Source organism: Pleurodeles waltl, chromosome 11, assembly GCF_031143425.1.
Source record: "Pleurodeles waltl isolate 20211129_DDA chromosome 11, aPleWal1.hap1.20221129, whole genome shotgun sequence".
In the NCBI taxonomy this organism is placed as follows: Eukaryota; Metazoa; Chordata; class Amphibia; order Caudata; family Salamandridae; genus Pleurodeles; species Pleurodeles waltl.
Window position 1 is genome coordinate 71,582,756 of NC_090450.1, and position 6,866 is coordinate 71,589,621.

Genomic DNA, 6,866 nt, shown 5'->3' on the forward strand with positions numbered 1-6,866 from the left:
CTTCTATGTGCTAACCCAGGAACTACAGCTAACATCTCAAGTGCATGTTATGCATGCCCAAGCCGACAGTGCCCATACATTGAAGAATTGTGCTTGAGTGGACAATGCTGCTCCATTGAAAAATTTTACTCAAGCAGATTGTGCAGCTGCATTTAGGAACTGTGCCCAAACCTGCTATCCCAATGAATCGAGAAAACTCTATCTGAAGTGGAGTGTTCCGCAACAAAGTCTGCACCCAAGGTGCAGCCATGACAAGTACCATGCATCAAGGATTAGACTAATACATTTTAGTGCTGCTGTTAGTGCTGGTGTCCGTATCACCACACTAAAATGCATTAATCACACATTATAGTGCCCCATGACACGCTATGGGGAGCTGCAGCAAGTGTGCGGCAGGCAGAGTTGCTATTAGGACAGCATGTGCTCAAACTAACAATAATACATAATAAATTAACTATGAGTGCTTCGGGGAAATCATTAAATCACCCATGTCAGGTAAGCCCAGGTACCAACTAGGTGCTGTCAGTGGGGCACGCATGGTGGACATAAACAATGAAAGACAGACCATCTGATGTCACAAGTAGATATGGGGTGCCGCTTTGCTTTTTGATCCAACAGATTCTGGTGCCAAGCAGGCAAACCAATTGCCATCTGCAGGTGACAGTGCTGCACGTGGATTCAGGGACTGTGCCTTGCCTGTTGTTATATTCTGACAAGGCGCCTGCCCCACTGCACTGACCATGCAGGGTTATTGGCCCGAGAGACCGACACTGAGGCGTGACAGCTTTGCTTTTCCTTGACCGTGTCACATGCCATCTGAGTGTTGTCTTTTTGTCCATGTGTGACCAGGAGGAGGTTGACTGGCATGATTGGTCCTCGTGTGACCAATGAATACTCCACTTATAACTCCTACACCTGGATCATTCCAGTCTCATTCCAATATACCCATGACATTTTCACCTTAGCCAATTATAAAGTAAATAATCAAACGTACTGCAATCATTTTGTACAATATAAAAGGCCGCAGTTATTTATTTAAAAACAGGCAAGATTGCTAGTTCAACCATCATAAGTCACGGAGGCATCATAAACATGTCACTCGGGCATAAATCAATGATGGGTATCATAAATCAATGTCACAAAGTCATAAATCAATTGTAATTGATCCACCTTTAGCCATCATAACCTGTTGTTACAGTTCTTTCCAGTCCTGGCCTCTGCTTGTCCTGTTTTCGGTCAATTTCTTCGCTAGGCAATCCTGCATGCCGCTTTGGAAGGGGTTTCACTAAATACTGTTGGTTTCCCATTTTTTCTGAGGGGGTAGCCTTTTGTACTCATTTAGGCCCAACTTGCTACCTTGTGTGTTTTTTTATATCCTGCCATCCGTCCGGCGGGTCTGGGCTGCGAGTACCATGCTCCGCTTACTCCCTCTGACAGCCCTTTTCACCTTGTCCTAAGGCATTCCCAGGTGAATGGGCTTTCTTTAGCACACTTCCTTAATTTAAGGTGTGCCTGCCTCAAAAAAGGCTAAACTCCTTTATCTATCCATTTAGCCCCCTTAAATCTTAGCATTGTGACAAATGCTGATGTCCTGGAGTACGGGTTCAAAAAGCACCTGCAGTCTCCGTTTGCTGAAATGCCCTTTAGAGGGACAGCGCGATTTGTACTGTCATGTTTTGCTCCCACTCATGGTTAGCCTAAGTTCCCCGTTGGGAGGTATGAACAATTTCCGGCCCCCATTGGCCCTGTCCTTTGCACCTCACCTGGCACGCTCCCCCACCTTCAGGCCAATTCAACGGAGGTGGGGTGCTACCTTTGATGGTCAAAGTGGTCCTTGTGGGTCCAAGGCGGCCGTTATGGTGTCGGCCCTCAATTCCCCCTTTGGGGGCGGCCTCTACAAATAGTGGTGGCAGTTGGTCAGAAAGGGCAGTGCCTGAGGGGACAGGATGCTGTTTGGGAGCACCAGGGACGGCCATGTGGTTGCTCTCTGCAGTCCCTGCAGGCCTGCATTGAACGCGGATTTCATTGGCCGCATAATTTATTATTTTATTATTCACATACTTGTGAAATTCACCAAAGTGAGGAGACGAGTGGACAGCTGATGCCTGTGACTCTCTGTTGGCATGGACACAAACTTATACTGCCGTCTACAGCTGAAGCCCTCTCCCATTCTGCCTGAAGAACTTCAGCCCCAAGGCGTGTCTCAGCTGAAGGCAATGCTAGTGGGTGAAGTGCTCAGTTTCGAAGATGCTTCCCAGGCACTTGTGGAATAGCAGCAGTCAGGTGATTCATGCACTCAGCCTAATGACTGTACTAGGCTGCAATTCCTGTTAGTTTACACTGTTCGGAGGCATGTTTATCTTTAGTTATATTACAAGCTGGGTGAACAGAAATGCCACGGGGTAGGATTGTTTTGTGTTTCACACAGAGAAGAATGCTTGATAGTTATGGATTAATTGCCATAGTGTTGTGTGGCAATTTCCAGCTCCATGCACAATGGTGAGCTCTGGGGTTGAGGCTGAAGGCAGGTAGAGTTTCTCACAGTGCCCATCAGTGGGCCTCTAAATTCAAAGTAAAACATGTACTTACCCACTGACTCCCCTCCTCCGGTCATCCTTGGTGTCCTCCAGTGAGGGAGCACATGCTTTCAGAGCCAACAATCTTAACCACACCAGACTCTTCTCGCATGCTTCCAGGATTGGTTGGAGCGGGCTGGCTCAATGCTCCCTTAGGCACCTGGGGCCTGTGACTGCTCTCGCCCAGCTATCCAAGTCAGCTTGGGCTGGAGACGTTTAAAGAGCGCATGTCAAACTGGCCGTCACAAAAGAGCATGCTCACATTAAACTGGATTGTGCACCACTAATCCCCTGCTGCCAATTAGCAGCACTGGTGGCCCTGCCCTGCCCTGCCCTGATGCTCAGCTCGTGAGCAGTGAAAAATAAAATGTTAATTAAATAATTTTATTGCCATTTTATTTTTGAGCTTTACATAATATTTTAGCAGCAGGGTAACATTCCTCTGCTGTAAAGGAGGAGGTGTGGCTGGTAGGTTTTACAATAAATCTGGGGAAAAATATTCTAGAATGATTTTGTTCATCTTTCATTTTAAGTAACTACATACAGAATAACCACACTCCTTAATGAAAGATGGTAAATCATGCAAGTTGAAGAAATTGATGAGAAATGCATTTTTTTAGGTTAACGTTATGAAACCCCAGTTGATTAATGCAATTGCTGAAGATGTTTTGTGCGTAACCAGAGTGCAAGTGGGGGATAGAGACTCATACAGTAGAGTGCTACAAGGTCCCTGCCTGTGTTGAAAGAATTGTGAATATACTGATTGTTTTAAAAATGTATTACATACACTCTAAGATAGGAGGTAGTAAAACACCCAGGCCCGTATTTATACTTTTTTTAGCACCGCATTTGCGCCGCTTTTTGACGCAAAACGGCGCAAACCTACAAAATACAATGGTATTTTGCAAGTTTGCGCCGTTTTTGCATCAAAAAACGACGCAAATGCGGCGCAAAAAAAGTATAAATACGGGCCCCAGTGATTTAGTGTTAATTATAAAGCAAGTGTTAATCTTCCATTTTAGGGGTTTTGCAGTAGTTTCAAGATATTTTTAGAGCTTCTCATTTTCAAAAGGGTGCAATTTGTGTTAGTTCTCTCTTTGAATGCACTTCATTGCTTGATTTTACTCATGAGAAAGTGCCAGTCTAAGTGGCACACAAATGGCAGCTAAATGCCACTCATATGTGCATGAAAACCATGGAAATGTCACACATAAGCAATAAAACTTGGCAGCTATGACAGGGGACCCTGCCACTGTAATCTTTAACCACTTGTGACCAAATCCCAGGAACTGAGCCGAGTCCTGAAACAGGTTAATCAAAAGCCAGAGGAATGAATGGAACGGCACACATCTACAAGGAAGCCGGTCGGCGACCTCCACTCTTGCGTTCTGCAGCCTCTGCCCTTACAAGGGAAGAACTTCTTGCCAGAGCATCTCTTCCCAGAGGAGGGAGTGAGAAATGTCCTGCTGAACACCCAAGGAAGTCTGGAACAATTCCACTGTAGTTACAGCTGTAACACGGGCAATGTTATTATAACAGTGCACAAACTATTGAGAGGGGTAATATGAATGTGACCCTTGACCCTTGCCCTACAGAGCTCGAACACAGGTGTGGGGACTTGCTTAGTTACACAAAGGAGGGTGAGCAGAACCCAAGGCACAGTGCCAAGCACTAGAAAAGTAAATGTACCTGTAGTCTGTACTGTGAAGGTTAACATGGGCATTAGAGTACTTTTCTTTACCAAAGTAAAGCACTGGGTTGGACATCAGTTTTACACTGATGGGTGATTGCTGAGTTTTGAGCTTGCACCTCTCCCAAATTATCTCTCTGAGAAGCCTGTGACTGTTCTCCACTGTTACCATTGACAGCTGAAGGGGTTTTACGTGACCACGTTTTACAGATCCATATTAGGACGGACCACTGGCCAACAGGGGCAACCAACACACTTGACCTCGAATGCTTCCTTGTTTCAAGATGTCGTCTGGATTTTTGAGAGGTACTGTGAGATCATTCACTCATTTGCCCCTTTAAGATTTATCTGAATAAGGTGGTACTGTATCCAAGTTCCCCTCTTGCGACAAAGGTTTCTTGTCTTTCCATTTCTAGCAGGGTATTATTCTACACACCCAGCATCCATAGAAGAATTTAACTTTCTGTCACTGATCGCAAATTATGGCCTATTTCCTTATCTTCTGAGAGGTATATAGCCTCACCCCTCACTTTTGCGCTCACTAGGGTTGAAAGGCACAGAGTTGTGATCCATAGATGCCCAATCTGTGTCAGTAGATGTACCTGCAAAGTTCAAACCATATGCATAATCTGAGGTTGCGTTAATATATTCTGTCCAAGGTCACGAGAGGCATATTGCAGCATTCTGGTCTGAACTTAGACAGGAACTCTGGAGGGACATCAGCAATGGTGCAACCTGGGCTACTCAATGTATTTTTCTTCAACATTGTCCTGAAGTGTTAGGAGGTTTAGCATCAGACCTGCTGACATAGTAGTGTGTTATTTTTGACCAGGGTCACGTTAATGTTCAATAAACCATGTGACCTACTGTTTCAAAGTGTCAGGCTTGTCTTTCTCTGCCTTGGGAAATCTTCATTCAATAGGAATTGTGATGTGAAAGGGACTAGAAAGTAATTGTAAATTTTCTTGTCACTAATCTCATGTTTTGTTGAACTCTTGCTTGTTCCTATCTGACCTCGCCTTGGTGCTTCAAATGCGCTTTGATGGATTACTATTTTGTACTATAGGATGACTGATATAGGCTGAGAAGGAAAGATTTTTCACCATGGGTAAATCTTGAAATCAGCATGATGAAGAGAACTGATAAGCATTCAGTCCATATATGTCAAGCCATGAAGGACATATACGTTTCCCATTCTAGGCAAAGTATTGCAGCTTTTTGGATTAGTAAAAGATTTCCAGACTTGATTGTAATAGAGAAGGGACGACTCCTGCAACTTATTTCCTCCTTCCTTCGCTTCATCCGAAGAAGGCGGCTAGGACAGGCATTATCAGGTCCCCAAAAAGCAAAGTGAATACACTGCTCAGAGGTTTAAATTGTCACAAAGAATTCAAAGTCTGGGAACATTCTGATATGTGCAGTCAGTACTGCAAGTGAAAGGCATCAATATATCCAACTTAAAAGTCTGAATGCTGGCAAAGACTTTAAGCACTGAATTTGGGAAAACCATGGCACTTATATTTCCAGCCAATATTAGTTTTCTAGTCACTTTTTGCTTGAGGTATCTCTTTACGTCTGGCATAAACAGTTTTAGCTTCTCTTGCTAGCCTCATGTTTACCAAAATATTTCCAATAAAAATACATTCACAGAGTGATTTTTGATCAGCTCCCTGCATCCTTTTGTCTGTTCAACTGTCATTCCCTATTCTCCTACTGAAAAAGGCATGGAGCATGGGGTAGTGGGTCAGCCCATTTTGTTTGTTGGCTGCACAATGAGTCATAGCCGCTGAGTTCCCTAGGGCCATGCATGATGTGCTGCTCCTGGCCAAGTTTTTTTCCTTTGAATTCTGAGACTTGAAGTCCCATTTTATAATGGAAAAAACAAGACTACAAGTCTCAGAATTCAAAGAAAAAACCTGGACTGAGCAGCACATCATGTAAGGATCTGGAAAACTTGGCAGGGCTGGTGAGTACCTTTTAGCCTAGTCACACGCACAGTTGTCTTAAAAGAAGTGTGCTTTAGTGCTAGAGCTGCTGTGAGAAGGCTGCTTGGCTTCTCCCCTTAGGGACAGATTTACAAGACCCTGGTGTCACTTAGCAACACACTAGTGTATTTTTTTTTTACGCTAATGTGGCGTTAAGGAAGCCATTCTCCTTCGTATATTTACAAAGTGGCGCAATGCTTGCATTGCGCCACTTTGTAACCCTTCCTGCCACATCATGACCCGCCAGGCGGACGTTCTCCCACAGGGAGGCCTGTAAAAATAGAGCAGTGAAATTTCACTGCGCCATTTTTAACACCTGCTCAGAGCAGGTGTATAAATAATGCGCCCATTACTTTCAATGGGCCTCCCTTTACTTTACAGGATTAGCGCCACGATTTATGGTGCTAATCCTGCAAAGTACCACAATAGTGCCATAAATGTTGATGCTATTGTCCTAACGTTCACCGTATTGTAAATACAGCGCACGCATGGTGTCGCTAGGGAGGTGCAAGAAAGTGGCGCATCATAGCTAATCCGCCACTTTCCTGTAAACCACCGGAAAAGGCGGTAGCTGTTTTTCATTATTAGCGGGTGTCTGAGTCTTTAACTCTAACT